Source organism: Meriones unguiculatus, chromosome 9 (genome assembly GCF_030254825.1).
Source record: "Meriones unguiculatus strain TT.TT164.6M chromosome 9, Bangor_MerUng_6.1, whole genome shotgun sequence".
NCBI classification, from domain to species: Eukaryota; Metazoa; Chordata; class Mammalia; order Rodentia; family Muridae; genus Meriones; species Meriones unguiculatus.
The window spans coordinates 72,636,333-72,652,787 of NC_083357.1; the positions used below are offsets into that span (position 1 = coordinate 72,636,333).

The 16,455-nt window shown below is 47.4% G+C and overlaps 1 long non-coding RNA gene and 1 other non-coding gene across 2 annotated transcripts in view; both read left to right on the top strand.

The window, feature by feature from the left end:
• Positions 1 to 494: 494 nt before the first annotated feature.
• Trnae-uuc (transfer RNA glutamic acid (anticodon UUC)) lies at positions 495 to 566 on the top strand. Its single transcript has one exon. It is a non-coding gene; the product is annotated as a tRNA-Glu (tRNA).
• An 11,386-nt stretch (positions 567 to 11,952) lies between these two features.
• The window catches only part of LOC132656514 (uncharacterized), a 34,280-nt gene continuing 29,777 nt past the window's right edge, over positions 11,953 to 16,455 (top strand). The window contains exon 1 of the long non-coding RNA XR_009594269.1: positions 11,953 to 12,134. This is a non-coding gene — a long non-coding RNA (uncharacterized LOC132656514). The remainder of the gene's footprint in view (positions 12,135 to 16,455) is intronic.

The window sequence follows — 16,455 nt, forward strand, 5'->3', positions numbered from 1 at the left end:
GCTAGCCTCTCCGGGGTCATCGACTGTTAGTGGCTGGGATCCCGGGCTCTCCTGGCCGTGGAGCTCCGCCGTGTAAGGCGAGCACAGCCAACAGGTTCTATTTCGGGTGTAGAGGACCCGCCCCAGGCCCCTCCAAATCCCCGGGGTCAGGACGGGAGCCAGGCAGGACATTTAAAGCGGCCCCAAGATCCGCACAAAGAAACGAGCTCCGGCCCACGGAGAAAGGTCCCAAACAGGATCAGTGGCCTGCGCGCCGCAGATGCTCCTGTGCAGCGCTCAGGTCCCCCGGAGACCAGCAGCATCACGGAAGGACCGCATCCAGGGGTCCGAGGAAGCCACAAATGGCGGTGAACAAGACAGAGCGCCCGGCACTCAGTGAGAAAGTTCGTGCGCGCATGCGCGGGACAAAATTTCTGCTCCTAGGCGGAGTCTGCAGTGGGAGGAGCGGAGCAAGAAGACTCAATTTGTCTGAACACAAGCAAGTGCACGTCGTCTCCCACATGGTCTAGCGGTTAGGATTCCTGGTTTTCACCCAGGCGGCCCGGGTTCGACTCCCGGTGTGGGAACGCCAACAACTTTTAGAACAAATGCACTGGGTTTGCAAAACTGTCCTGATTCAAGAGAGTTTTTAGATGAACTGGGTTTATAATCCCTTTCTCTGAGCTGCAATGGCAGCAGATAGAGACGAACCGGAGACACGGGGATGGCAGGGAAGAGCAGAGACAGCGGTCCCTTCCGGTCAGGCATATGAACCCTTCCAAACAGATCAGATCATGCTCTTTGAACGAAAAGATGCACCTTCAGGGCCCGTAAGCGTTTCTCCGAGGGCAGCAAGACTCCCGGGTTTGTTATTCAAACGTCTCCCTTTGCTAGTGTTCACAGAAGAGAGGGAAGAAATGCAGATTTTCAGAAATATTCAATAGCGAGGTGATACCAGCGACAATACGAACGGATGGATGGATGGATTGTTGAGGGAATGAACCCTTCTAGCATTCGTGTTTTACTAGAATCGGAAATTGCAGTATTTCCCTCTGCTCCAGTTCTTCACCCTTTACCTACGTGTCCTGACGTGAGCAGACAGGAGAACCCACAAGGGTCTGAGGACCCATTTCTCTCCACTAGTGTCAAATGCTTTGAAACTCCCAGTTTGTTTCCAGATTACGAACAACACTGAAAAATGTCTATGAAGACGACTTTGTCTCACTGTGGCTGGGAAATCCACTCCAGCAAAAGTTCTTTCGGATTTTAATGAAAACAAATGCCATCCTTCCCAAGGACCTAAAGCAGAATGTATGTGGTGGCTCATCTCTGTAAGCCCAGAATTTGGGAGGCTAAGAGGATTTTCACCATTCTCAGCCAGCCTGAGTTACATAATGAGGCCTTGTCTCAACACACACACACACACAAAAACAAAACAAAACAAAACAAACAAACAAACAAAAAAAACCCCACCAAAATCTCTTACAGGGTTTTAGCCTGATCGATTAGCCAGTTCAGTCTTTATTGAACTGAATAGTGGAGCTGATTAAAACAACAGCAGGTTTATATGTATTGAACACCTACTATGAACGAGGATAATTTTGCACACTTTGTTATTACTAGATGACGTTATTTCTGTGAGGGCCCATATAGGTGATTTGGTGGAGTAGAGTGTTTAATAATGGAACCTAGCGTGTGCCTGTGGGGGCCAGAGGTCCACCTTGCATGTAGCTCTGCAGGCTTGGGCTGCCTGGCTTTTGTGGGTTCTGGGGATTGAACTCAGATCCTTGTGCTGGATGGCAAGCACACTCCGAAGCCTCACTAGGAGTTCTGAGTGTTTTTACAGTTTTGATAAACAAGCAGGCCCTGTCACTAGTCCATCCTATGGGCGGTATGACTCCTGCCCGTGATGTGGATGGCGTTATGCTATTTGGGCTGACTGAGTGGAAGGCAGCTCTATTCTGGACTTAGTGATAAAGGTTGTTCAGTCAGGGGAGGAAAAGTAAATCCAACCAAGATTGAAGGGCCATCTGCCTCAGCCAACTTTCTGGGAGTCAGGCTGTTGAGGGATGACTCTGCAGAGAGAGAGGCTTCACAGGGTTGGCCCGAAGCCCAGTGACTGAGGAGGAGGAGTCTGTGGCCTGGGCACAGACACTGCTGCATACTAGTTATATGGGTGCCGTGTGGAAAAAAAAAATGGTCGCAGTGTCACAGCGCCTTCCTGGGACACCCCTGAAAGACTGTGCTCAAAAAGAAAAATGTGGTGCGCAGAATTCCAGGCGGTGTACCCCGCCATACATTTCACTTGGAAGGAAATGTAGCCTGTTATATACTACTTGATAGGCTGCCGCTGATGGTTGATTGGATGGTCAGGAGCTTGGAAGGAGCATAAACGGAAAACTGGAAAGATGTTCTCTGAAGAGGCGTGTGGATAGACCTCTCCAAACGGGCTAAGGGTACGAAGATATTTGTGTCATGTGTAGCTGCCCATCAGAAGGTGACTTCAGTAGAGAAGGAGAATCAAGTGGACAGGACAGTCCTCTCTGTGCGTAGTAGTCCTTTCTTTCTCCAGCCATGCCTGTCGTTGGGTAGTGGGCTCATGAAAAAGTGTCAGGGCTGGAGGTTATGGATGGCCTTGCACTTGCCAGGGCTGAGCTGGCTGTGGCTGCTGCTGAGTGCCAAACCTCCCAGCAATAAAAGAGGAACACCGTGGTAGGTTGATCACATTAGATCCCTTCGTTCATGGAAAGGGAGGCCCTTTGTCCTTCACAGAATAGATTCGCATTCTGGTTGTGGATGAATCGCCTGCGCACAATGCTTCTACCAAAGCTACCTTGCACGGATTTCACAATACCTTACTGGCCATTAACAAATTCCAGTAAGCGTTGTTTCTGATTCAGGAACCCACTTCACAGCCAGAAAGGGATGGTGGTGGGATCATACTTACAGAATTTGCTGGTCTTACTGTGCTCCCCACCTTCCTGAAGCAGCTGGCTTGCTAGAATTGTGGGATGGTCTTTGAAGACAGTTGCAGTACCAACTTGGTGGCACTAGCTAGTAGAGCTGGGATGAGGGTCTTTAGGAGGATGTGTATGCACTGAGTCAGTGTACAATGTATGATATTATTTCCTTAACAGCCAGGACCCAAGGGTCCAGGAATCAAGAAGTGGAGATGGGAATGGTCCCACTCACCACCATTGCCCCTAATGTCACACTAGAAAAACTTTTGTTTCGTATTACTGTGACCTTGTGTTCTGCTGGCCTAGAAATCTAATTTGCAGAGAGGGGAGTGTCCTGCCAGTAGGTACAACAAACATTGCACTGAACTGGAAGCTAAGCCTTCCCTCCTCCTACTTTGGGCTACCAACTCCCTTGAGGCAATAAGCCTAGAAGTGAGTTATGGTGCTAGCAGGGAAGACTGATCCAGTCAGGGGAAAACTAGACTGCTTTTCCACCGGGGATGGGCTTCGAGGGCTTATAGCCTCACTCCACTTCCTGTTTGCCTTCTACTTCCTCTGTAGAAACAGGATAATGTGATCAGCCAGTTTTCTGTTCTGACTTCCATGTCTCTGCCTTATGAACTCCTGCCCTCTGGAAACTTAAACCAAAATAAAGTCTTCCTAAAGTTGCTATTGGTCATTGTAGTTTATCACAGCCACAGAAAAGTAACTAATACAGGATATTTAAGAAGGAAGGGGCTGGAGAGATGGCTCGGAGGTTAAGGGCACTGGCTGCTCTTCCAAAGGTCCTGAGTTCAATTCCCAGCAACCACATGGTGGCTCACAACCACCTCTAATGAGATCTGGTGCCCTCTTCTGACCTGCAGGTGTACATACAGGCAGAATACTGTATACATAAAAAGTACGTATACACCCAAGGCACTTATTTGGGGAAGAATTATAGTTGTACATGAGACAGATATACCTATCATATTAGGTGGAAGTGGAGTCTTTGTTATTGTCACTTGGAAATTAAAGTGACAAAGGGTGAACTTGTCATGCTGGGCCTTGACTGTCAACCTGGCAAGATGTAATGTAAGATCACTAGAAAGACACACCTCTGGCCATGTCTGTGAGAAAATTTCCAGAATTAACTGGGAAGTAAGACTCACTCCCAGAGTAGCCGTTTAATGGGTGGCCCAGAATGGGTGGCCCAGCTAGAGCGGTCTGAGGAAAAAGGCAGTGTGCCTCTACCTTTCTGCGCTTCCTGTCCCACTGACCTCAGACGCTAACCCCTTTGGCCTCCCAACATAGACTCGATGCTAGCAGCTTTCCAGGGAGCTGCAGGCCTCACTGGGACTGTGAGGCACCCAGCTTCACGGACTGAGCAGCTATCATGGGCTCTGTCTCTCCACTGTGCATATGGCGATTGTCAAATGTCCCAGCCTCTAGTGTGTAAGCTAGTGTATGTCTCCTTTTATAGACACACAGACACAGTGATACACAGACATACACACTCACACACACGTGAGACATAAACTCATATACAGAGACACACACCTACATATATCCAGACACACATATGCACAGTATGCACAGACATACAGGCACACCCAGAGATACACATACTCACACACACATACATACAGGCATAAACTCACAAACACACACACACACACACACACACACACACACAATTCTGTTTCTCCAGAGAATCCTGCCTAACCCAATCCTCAGTGTTTCTGGGCAAAAAGGGACAGGATAGCCATAGCTGGTGGCAGGATCTTCCAGCCAGGAATGGTGTGTTCTGTTTTAACACTTGCTTTCAGAAGGTGGGTGAGTTCTGTTCCTACAAAACCGTTAGATCTGCTCATCCTATTCACCACAGCTTTGGCCTTGTGGGTTTAAGAAGACACCTTAGATGCTGTAATGTTTAAGGGATTCAGAGCACAGGCGACACTTCCCACAGTAATGAATAGAACAGAGGGGCAGAGGGGCTTCCCTCTGCAAGGAGATGGCTGCTGATCTTTTAGTTGGTGTCTTTCCGGGTTTGTGTTTTTCAGGAACTTTGCCATACTTTTCATTAGTCGTCCTCAAACCAATCTTTGGATCATTAACTTTTTGAATTAGAAATGCCTTTTACATTCTTTAATCAAGCCCTATGTACTACTCATGATTAGTGTATTCCGGGATTTTATTCCTCTGATTTTCTAGTACTAGATTTTATTTTTGTTCTTTGGGTCTCTCTCTCTCTCTCTCTCTCTCTTCGTGTGTGTGTGTGTGTGTGTGTGTGTGTGTGTGTGTATGTGTTTTAATTTTGAAAATTCTCTGTGTGGCCCTATTTGTCCTGGAACTCTGTAGACCAGGCCGTCCTTGAACGCAGATCTTCCTACCTCTGCCTCCTGGATGCTGAGGCTAAAGGTGTGCGCCACCACACCTGGCTAATACTAGACTTTACACAATGTATTACTCTGTCCTTTTTCTAGAGGAATATAAGTAAGAATGTAGTTCATGCAGCACACAGTTTGGGGGCCTGGAAGTTCGAGGTGGAGTCACCTCCTTAAGTTGGCCTTGTTGCTGGCTGAGTCCAAGAGATGCTAGCCCACACCCAGAGCCACGTTAGCTTCTCTTTGCCTCCTCTCCCTTTTCATGAAAGGCACCTGTCCTCAACAGTGGGCTCCATCTCTCCTGTCTGAGTGATAACCACGCCCAGACCTTCTTGGTTTCCAAGAGCAGATCAGACACGGCGTTCAGGAGATGCTGCTTCTACGATGTTCTGTAACTGAAATTGCTTCCCAAAGGTCCCAGCGCTAATCAAGGTGGGACCTAATCAAGGTCTTAAGGGAACACAAAGCAGCCGGTATTGGATTACAGACAAGCCCAAGGGAATGTTCTCAAAACATGTGGACTCTAGCCACCAAACCTGGATTCCTACATGGTGGAGTACCACAGAAGATGGATTTTGGAGTCATTTGAAATTTTCATTCGGGCCATGTTTACACTATAACTACATGGACACCATAATTTTATTTTTGTTTAAATTTTTAACTTTTATTTTTAAAACGATATTAATTCCTTGAGAATTTTATACTCTTACTATAGTTTGATCATAGTCACCTTCCAATCATACTCTAAACTCCTCTCAGATCCATTTCCATCCTGTCTCCCCTTCCCAACTTTGGGTCCTTTCATATATATATGAAACCTACAGTTTGTGGTTTCCATGTACTCATGGGTGTGAGGACATGTACTGGAGCATGATTAGCCTACTAGGGGCCATATGCTTAAAGAGGACAGACTCCCCCTTCCCCAGAAGCCATTCACTGTCAGTAGCTCCTCAGCTAAGAGTGAGGACTCCTAGTGATGGCTCCTTCTGCCCTCCGTGCTGGAATGGTGACTGGCCTGACCTTGTACAGGTCTTGTGCGGGCAAACGCAGGTGTTGAGAGTCTGTGAATGTGTGGTCCTGTCATGTCCAGAAGACACTGTTTGGCTCTGGTTCTTCCAGATCTCTCTAGCTACTACAAGCTTTTTTTGTATTATTTATTTTCTATTTATATAGCATTCTGTCTGCATGTAGGCCAGCAGGCCAGAAGAGGGCACCAGATCTCATCACGGATGGTTGGGAGCCACCGTGCAGGTGCTGAGGATTGAACTCAGGACCTCTGGAGGAGCAGCCTGTTCTCTTAACCTCTGAGCTGGCTCTCCAGCCTACTACAAGCTTTTTTGCCCCGTCTTCTAAAATGTTCCCTGAGCCTTGCGGGGAGGGGCTGTGGTATGAAGGTCCCGTCTGTGGTGGCGCACTCCTCAGACAACTTCTGAACTTTGACCACTTGTGAGTTTCTGCATTAGCCGCTGTCCATGACAAAAAAAGCCTCTCTGATGAGGTCTGATTGCTCAGCTGTGAGTGTACAGAGCTATGAGTGTACAGGTAAGAATTCAGAGGGCAGCTTGAGACTATGCCCATTTAGCAAAATAACAGGAGTGAGTTCACTCTGGGGACTCTGAACTCCCCAGTTAAGATTTTGGGTTTTGCTTGTTTGCTTGTTTGTTTGTTTAAATTAATGAACCAAATTGATTTGGGGCATTTAAGTGAACCGTATTCCTCAATACATTTGCTTCTTTGTGTGTAGTCACAAGCTCTGAAGGATTTTTTTTATAACCCTCAGTAAGTAGACAACAAATTGTCATATGTGTGTGCCCTCGGAGTATGACAGGTGCCTCACACAAGCATCCTAAATTATCGCAGCATTAACACTTCACGCTTGCACAGGAAAGGGAAGGTGGATGTAAAAATTAGCTCCCTCACGTTGGAAATCTGACTAGGAAAAACACTGAATACTTGGAAAATCACTGGAACAAATAATCAAAACCTCAATTTGCAAACACCTGCAAGACCACAGGGCACTGGGTAATCACCTCCATTACTTTAGAATAAAAAAAAAAAAAACAACCAAAAAACAGTTATTGGATGAATCTAATTTCCTTTGTCACGGAGGGACAGGCTTGGTGGATTCAGGGGAGCAGGTGAGGCTCCTACCTTGATTTAAGCAAGCCTGGGGCTTTGTGTCTTGTTGTTCCTAAGCAAACGTAGAAAAGACCCTTCCTGTGTGGCAGGCAAGAAGCTGAGCTCTGAGCCACTGGGTAACCCAGTGTGCTCAAAAGTCCCTTTTCCCTTCTCGGTCTTCCTCTGCCCCTTTCCTTATTATCTAAGATGTCATCTGGGTTCCTTTTCATCTTTCTGTCCCCCAGTTTCCCCATCTCTAAAATGGGGAGTCTAGTAGGACCCGCACCGGGGGTCTAAAGGATTAAAAGAGATAGCGCATGTGTTTGGCCTGGTTGAAGGCCAATGCACACTGGCAGCCGTCAGCACCACCACCACCACTATCACCATCGTCACACGGATCTGTCACCACAGGGGTGCTTTCATTGCTACCTCTCTGATAGCACTCCCGTACCTAATTCCCCGGTAACTGTGTTCTTCCTCTCCTCACATTGGCTTCGCTAAGTCCATCACGCTCATCTGCTACCTCCTTCCTGGCTCTGTCCGACCTTCACCTTCCTAAGTGCTTTGAATCTACCTCTGGAGCAGATTCTGGGGGTGATTTCTACCTCTTCCCTCCTTGCACCCTGGGTTCTGCTCAATTTCACTGTTTCCTTTACTGTTGGCCTCTCTTCAGTTTCCCTGTGTCTAGAATGCGCGTGTTTTTTCTCTTGACGGTTCCAGGTTACAGAAAGCCACGGGGACTAGATTGGCCTGAGAGAGAACCATTAGTTTACGTAAATAAATGGAGGGCAGGAAGCGGCATGGCTAGTTTTGGGGACAGACAGCTGGTCCTCCCTCTCTGGGAGGCCTTCACCCATTACAATCAGCTAACAGCAAGAGCTTGGAGCATCGCCTCTCAGGATTCTTTCTCATGGCCTGTCCTCCCAATAGCTCTTCTTGTTCTCAGTTTTTGAGGAGAATAAAGGTCTGTGGCAGACAGTGGTCTCACTGGGCCCCATACCTTCCCTCTGTTGTTTCATGCTGAGTATTGTGATTGGCCGTTCCTGTGAAAACCCACGGTGGAGAGGAAGGAGGAGTAGGAATTAAATAAAGTAAGTTAGAGAAATTACATAGTGATGGTTTAAAGGCACTGAAAAAAGTCTCTGAATTAAGAATGGATTTTATGGCATGTGACTTATGTCACAATGAAAATAATTCATAAGACATAAACTAGAAATTGGTTAGAAGAAAAAGTGGGGAAGAGCCTAGAACTCATCGGCACAGGAGACAACTTCCTGAACAGAACACCAACAGCGCAGGCTCTAAGAGCAACAATCAATAAATGGGACCTCATGAAACTGAGAACTTCTGTAAAGAAAAGGACACTGTCGTCAGAACAAAACGACAGCCTACAGACTGAGAAAGGATCTTCACCAACCCTATATCTGACAGAGGGCTAATATCCAGAATATATAAAGAACTAAAGAACTTAAAAAGCAACACATCAAGTGATCCAATTAAAAAATGGGGTAAGGAGCTAAACAGAATTCTCTGTAGAGGAATGTCGAATGGCAGAGAACCACTTAAAGAAATGCTCAACGTCCTTAGTCATCAGAGAGATGAAAATCAAAACTTCCCTGAGATTTTACCTTACACCCATAAGAATGGCTAAGATCAAAAACTCAAGTGACAACACATGCTGGAGAGGATGTGGAGAAAGGGAAACCTTCCTCCATTGCTGGTGGGAATGTAAACTCGTACAACCACTTTGAAAATCAATCTGGAGCTCTCTCAGACAATTAGGAATAGCTCTTCCTCAAGATCCAGCTATATCATTCCTAGGCATATATCCAAAAGAAGCTCAAGACACAACAAGGGCATTTCCTCAACAATGTTCATAGCAGCTTTATTCATAATAGCCAGAACTTGGAAACAACCCAGATGTCTCTCAACGGAGAAATGGATACAGAGATTGTGATACATTTACACAATGGAATACCACTCAGCAATTAAAAACAAGGAAATCAGGAAATTTGCAGACAAATGGTGGGATCTAGAAAAGATCATCCTGAGTGAGGTATTCCAGAAACAGAAAGACACACATGGTATATCCTCACTTATAAATGGATACTAGACCTATAAGATAGGATAAACATACTAAAATCTGTAGACCTAAAGAAGCTAAGCAAGAAGGAGGACCCTGGGTAAGATGATTAATCCTCACTCAGACAAATGGGATGGACATTGGAAGGAGAACACAGGAAACAGGACAGGAGCCTACCACAGAAGGCCCCTGAAAGACTCTACCCAGCAGCATATCAAAGCAGATGCTGAGACTCATAACCAAACAGAGTTCAGGGAATCTTATGAAAAAAGGGGGAGATAGTAAGACCTGGAGAGTACAGGAGCTCCACAAGGAGAGCAACAGAACCAAAAAATCTGGGCAAAGCAGTCTTTTCTGAGACTGATACTCCAACCAAGGACCATGCATGGATATAACCTGGAACCCCTGCACAGATGTAACCCATGGCAGCTCAGCATCCAGGTGAGTTCCCTAGTAGTGGGAACAGGGGCTGTCTCTGTCATGAACTCAGTGGCTGGCTCTTTGACCACCTCCCCCTGAGGCAGGAGCAGCCTTGCCAGGCCACAGAGGAGGACAGTGCAGCCAGTCCTGATGAGACCTGATAAGCTAGGGTCAGATGGAAGGAGAGGAGGACCTCCCCTATCAGTGGACTGGGAGAGGGGCTTGGGAGGAGATGAGGGAGGAAGGGTGGGATTGGAAGGGAATGAGGGACGGGGCTGCAGCTGGGATACAAAGTGAATAAACTGTAATTAATAAAAAAATAAACTAGTGATTAAAAATTATCCTGGAAAAGATGCACATTTTTTTCTTAGGGAGTGGTGAGTTTGAGACAGGGTCTCTCTCTCTCTCTCTCTCTCTCTCTCTCTCTCTGAGACAGGGTTTCTCTGTGTAACAGAGCTCTGGCTGTTTTGAACTCACTTAGTAGACCAGGCTGGCCTCCAACTCATAGAAATCCACCTGCCTCTGCCTCCCGAGTGCTAGGATTAAACGTGTACACCACCATGCCTGGCTAAAGATGCACATTTTTATATTCTTCATATATTCATATATTCAGCCAGTTTTTGCAGTGAACATGTCACAAGCTGGTGCTGATCTCAAGGGACACGTAGTGGGAAAACTGCAGGCATGAAAGTGGGCGAATCTCCTGGAGCAGTACTTATGGGGACAGTCCCAAGCGGAGGATGACATCCTCTGGACACCAGTGTTGGCATTTGCTGGCTGGCCTGCTGTGGTCAGCCCAAGTCACCTTTTGGTGGGGAGATGAGAGATTGTTCTTGATTGTTATTTCTTTGTTTGTTTTTCGAGGGTAACCCTGGCTAACCTAGATCTCACTCGGTAGACCAGGCTGGCCTTGAACTCACAGAGATCTGCCTGCCTAGACCAATAGAGTGCTCGGATTAAAGGCTTCGGTCATTTATGATCCTATCAAGAGACTGTTTTGACAAGTCACTCAAGCAGGATTCCATCATTTTATCTTCAGAATTTGGCAAATTTGCCATAAAAAGCTTCCCCTGTGGACGAACCTAGATCCTACGGTCATTTCTGACACCAACTGCAACTTTTCCTTTTGAGGCAGGACTCACTGTGTAGCCCTGGCTGGCCTGAAACTTGCTATGTAGACCAGGATGGCCTGGGACTCACAAAGGTCTGCCTTACTCTGCCTCCTTAATTCTGCGGGCTGGCGCGGGGCCCCACCACGCCCAGCACCAAATGCTGTTTTAAGAGGGTTGCAGAACCGCCTCCCCATTTGCCAACGTTTCAGAACTCACTGGAAGCTGTAACCTGGTTATGGTTTGTTCTGGGGAGTGTTTGCATGTGTGTGAGGGCGCAGGCACACCGTAGCACCTGTGTTGGGATCCGAGGACAATTCTCAGGAGTTGGTTCTCTTCTCCCACCCTGTGGGGCCCAGGGATTGAACTCATATCATCAGGCTTGGTGGCAAGCACCTTTACCTACTGGCCCGGAGATTTCTTCTTAAGGGACATGGAGGAGAGAGGATTGCTAATAAAGAAGCAAGCTCAGGACGGCAGCTCAGTGGAGGCCTGGAGCATGTGGACTTCCTTTATGCTCCAGGCTTTCCAAAGGGAAATCTCTGAAGAGGGGTGAGAAAGGACTGGAAAAAAAATAGCAGATTGTTCTCTCCCTCCCGAGTCACCTGCCGTGTGCCTGGACGCCTCGCAGTGACTCCCTCTGAGTCTTACAGCGGAGACAATGGTCCCTTGTGGAAGACTTCTGTCTCCTCAGGGCTTCAGGTTAGTTTGACGCAAAAGCAAAGCCCCAGAGCTGGAACGCTGCTGTGAGTGGCAAGTGCCCAGCTTTTGTCAGAATTTCACAGCGTTGGACCCCAGACCTGTGGGCTCCGCCTTGTTAGCAGTGGGCATAGCCGTGGCTGCTATCTCCTACAACCAATCCCATGGGTGGCGTCACCTTCTGCCCCGACTCCCCATGTGCTCAAGGTCAGCGAGTCGATCTGGCAAAAGACAATGAGCCCGCATTCATATCCGGCCCTTGGCTGCCGTTTGGCAATCTGAGGTCTGATGAGGGGAGGTGGGAGCGGAGAACAGGATAGCAGACTGCGTGCGCATCAAATGTGTCTGTCAACCCACGGCAAGGTGGGAAGAGCGAAGCCGGCAGTGATCAGAAGCAGCGGTAATTTTCCATTAATGTCCTGATTGAGGTTAATGCATTCAGGGGAGGTAGAGAGAGCAGCGCGGGGTGGGAGGTGCAGGAGGAATAATCAGAATTTGGCAACAGCTGGGCGGTGGGGTGTGAAGGGAAAGGCATGGCTGTTGACAGCCCCCAAAATGATAAGCATCCCCAGAGAGACAGAGAAGTGGGGCGGAGAGGATGAGACGTGTTCCCTCTGACACATCCGAGGCGCTGCTGGGCTGTGTAAAATGGAGCAAGCCAGGGAACAGGAAATACAGGCTGGGACCCCCGTGAAAGCAGACACCTACCGGCGGCGTCAGAATTGCCAGGCAGCTTCTGGAGCTTAGGGGTTTTCTAAGCAAGCAGCGCTGGCTGTTTGAGCCGTGGGCGGTGGTGGGCGGAGGACGGCTCACGCTGTGCTGCTGGGGCAGGTGTGAGAAGCTCACCTGCAGGAGCAATGTCCTGTACCCGGGGTCCTCTCCTCCTAATGGACGCCTAATGGACACACGTGGCTGGGATGGCCTCCCGCCCCATAACGCTCACTGTAGATTTGACCTTTATTGTGACTCTGTGCAGGGGGGTGGGGGCAGCATCCTGAGGAAGGTGTGTTTTTTTGTCATTTACCTCTAGCTGCTTTCTTTCTTTTAAAAATAAGCCTCGAGTAATAAAGGCTGTAACTATTCCAGTCCATTCTGATCCTGCTACACCATGCGAGGGCCTTTGACTCGCTTAAAGACCCAGTGATGGTTTTGTAAGCCAGGCGCTTTGATGCTGGTCCCTAGATTCTTGTGTATTCATTGTCTCCTCTTCATTAAACGTATTATACATGCCAGGAGGCGTCATACAGTTCTTGCTTTCATCTGCTTCTAGAACTGACATCTTTGAGACACCAAGTACCAGGGGCAAAGGTCGATTTTCAAAGAAACACGATTATCTCTCCAGTGGCTAAGAGGAAAAAACAAAACAAAACAAAACAAAACAAAACAAAACAAAAAACCCAAAACCTGACCAATGTGACTTCAGGAAGGAGAAAGTTCCTTTTTGCTGCATTGTGAACTGTGATGCAAATATCCGATATGTGCAATATTTGATATGCCACTCCATGGGGGTCTCGACCCACAGGTTGAGAACCACTGGTGTAGCTCACCAGGATGGGAAAAGTATGCGTTCACAGTCAGGAGGAGAGAGAGAAGAATGCTGGGTGAGCTCCCTCTCTCCTTTTTAAGCAGTAGGGACCTCACGCCGTGGAATGCCACAGGCTACACTGAGAGTGGGTTTTCCCACCTCTGTTTCCCAGTTTAGAAACTCCCTCACAGACGTGCCTGAGAGGAGTGTCTCCTAGGTGATTCCAGAGCCTGTCAAATTGACAGTTCACGTTAACCATAATAAGGACTTTTTTTTTTCCTACACAGCATCATTTTAGTTAAATATTAGAAAAAAAAATGATAACAGGACCTGTAATAGAGTGAACAAATAGTACTTCTAGATAAAAGAATATTTTATAACCAGGGCTATTTACAGTCAATCATTTAATTACATGGGGGGGGAACAGGATGCTAAACTGTATGCATGATTAAAATTCAGACTCGTGTTACTTATTAATAAATGTTTATAAGGAAGCACCACATATGTGAAAGTGGGAGGGGAATCCACTCAAATGTCAGCATTGGCTGTTTATAGATGGCAGAATTACGTGTGGTATATATATATATATTTTTTTTTCTCACACTCATGTTAACTTTCCAACTTTTGGAAAGCGAATAGATAATTGTGTTTGTAATCACCGTGTTTCAGTTCAAGGATCAATTTTCAACGGCATATATGAGAGGTAAATTGCCCACTTGACTCTACGCTGGTGGGAGCAATCAAGTCTGGGGCCCGGGAAGAGTGCCTAGCTGCCCGCCCCGCCATTCCTTTGGAAAATGTGTTTATCAGGGAAACCAGAAGCATGGAAAGGAGCCCTTGTCCAAACCCTAAACACGCCAGCACCCTTTCTGAGATTTCAGCTGCCCACGGGAGGTAGAGATAGTGGAAGGTGGGGTACAGCCTACAGGCTGGAACCCCCAAGGGTTTTTAGAGAAGCCACCACCAAGAAGAGGAAAAGGGCCAAACCCAGTGCTTCTTTTGTAACCATTTAGATTTTTACCTATTTTTCTGGATCTGGCTTTTATATGCGTATTTATTTGAATTTTTAAAGCATTCCAATAGTTATTTTGAAAAATCACAGCTGGAGAAAGAAAAAGAGGTGACAGTAAGAGGAGAGGTGGATGGGAAGGGGTGCCTCCTGGAGAAATGCCTGAGATGCATATTGGCTTTTTTTTTTTTTTTTTTTCAGTTCATGATTGCATTGCTTTATGTGTGTGGGTGTTCTGCCTGCGTGTGTATCTGTGGGCCCTGTGCATGCCTAGTGCCTGCAGAAGAGGACACTGGATATCCTGGAGCTGTAGATGGTTGTGAGGCGCCATGTGGGGTGCTGAACTGAGCCCAGATCCTTTGTAGTACTTAGTTAACCGTCTTCACAGTGACTATCAAGGAGGCACCATGTTTGCTATTGGAGTTCTCTTTCTCCAATCCTTCCTCTTCCTTCCTTCCCTCCCTCTTTTTCTCTTTCTTCCCCTTCCTTTTTCTCCTCCCCACCCTCCCATCTTGTTCTTCCTTTTCCCTGAAGAAACAGGGCTCAAGTAGCACACACCTTTGATCTCAGCTCCTAGGCAGGAGGATCTCCGTGAGTTCAAGACCAGCCTGCTGGTTTACATGGTGAGTTCCAGGACAGCAGGGGCTGTCACAGGGAAAAACCCTGTCTCAGGGAGAGAGAGAAAGAGAGAGACAGAGAGAAACAGACACACAGAGAGAGACAGAGACACACTCAAATACACAGAGAGAGACAGAGAAAAGAAGAGAACAAGAATTGGAAGAAAGTGCAGAATTCTCCCAAAGTCACACTCACACGCTAACACAATCACTCAAAATTCTGTGTGAAAGAAGAGGTTACTCCAAGGTTGTGAGTCAACTCCTTTCTCCAACTGATTTCTCTAAAAAACTAGCAAATGCTTTTAATTACAGATATCAATAATGGTGAGACAAAGGAAGGGGATGCGAGCTTCATAGTTTCCCCCCAAGAAATTCACAATACTTGGGGTCTGCCAGTGTTCCAACAGGCTCCAGGTTGAAACACTCACTATAACTTAACCAGATTTATTGTAAATTCCTAGTCAAGCTTCCTGAGGAGACTTTCTTGTCCTCGGTACCTCAGGATTCTCAGGGTTAGAAGTCAGAGCTAAGGATGGTTAGTGAGCTGTGTTTTTAAGATGGTTACAGGGAAAGAACTTCGTAGAACTGCTAGGAAATCCAGCCAGATCTCTGAAGACAGGGAATTTTCCACAGTTTCCTTGCCAGAAAGGGAGTGTGAGCTCAGGTTACAAGGCCAAGTGCAGAAGGCTGGATTCCAGGCCCAGAGCCCTGTGCTGGGCAACCACTTACAATGGGAACCAGCTTTTGTGCTACTTAAAGCCTAGTGGAAATGGCCAAGAGTCTTGGACTAGATCTGACTGCTTAAAACAAAACCAAACCAAACAAAACAAACCCAAAAACACAACACAACACAAAACAAAACTTCAGCTGCTTGAGACTCTAGCCAGGGAAGCTGGATTTAGTTGGCGTGTCCACGGTGGGAGAATCAGCACAGTCACAATACCCGGAGCGCCTTGCCTTCTGCTCAGCCTCTGGTCATTGAGGTTAATTTACTTGAGGCGGTAGCTTATGGCCCAAGCAAAAGCTGGAAACAAATGGAAGACGGGAACTTGCAAAAGCACCCTGTGTTGAGTGTGCACTCTGGTCCTCAGAACCTGCCCAGAGGCTGTTGAACTTGAACTGGGGGGAGGAGGGGAGAAGCAAATCACCTGAGGCCAAGAGAGGAATGGAAAGGGACAGCCAGGCAGCTCACACTGGGGTCCACCTAGCCTGTAGAGACACGGATCTACATCTGGGTGTTCTAAACAAGGTTTTATTCCTTTGTATGCCAAGGGAGCCATGGAGTGTGGGCCTCTCCTTCAGGCCCTTTGCAGCCCTCCCTACCCCCTCCTTTTAAGCTAATTGCTCTCCTTTGGCAGTGAGCTGATGTGGGCTTTCCATCATGCATTCAGGGACATTGGTGAGCGGTCATGGTCAGTGTGTTGGGTACAGAGTGTGGTCTGCAGGTTCCCTCTGAGGCTGACAGGCAGCCCAGGGAGTATCTTAGCAACCAAAGCTTGGCTTAAGCTGTGCACCGCTCCTCCCCCTTTCCGACAACATACTCGGAGCTTAGGACCCTCGCCTGCATGTG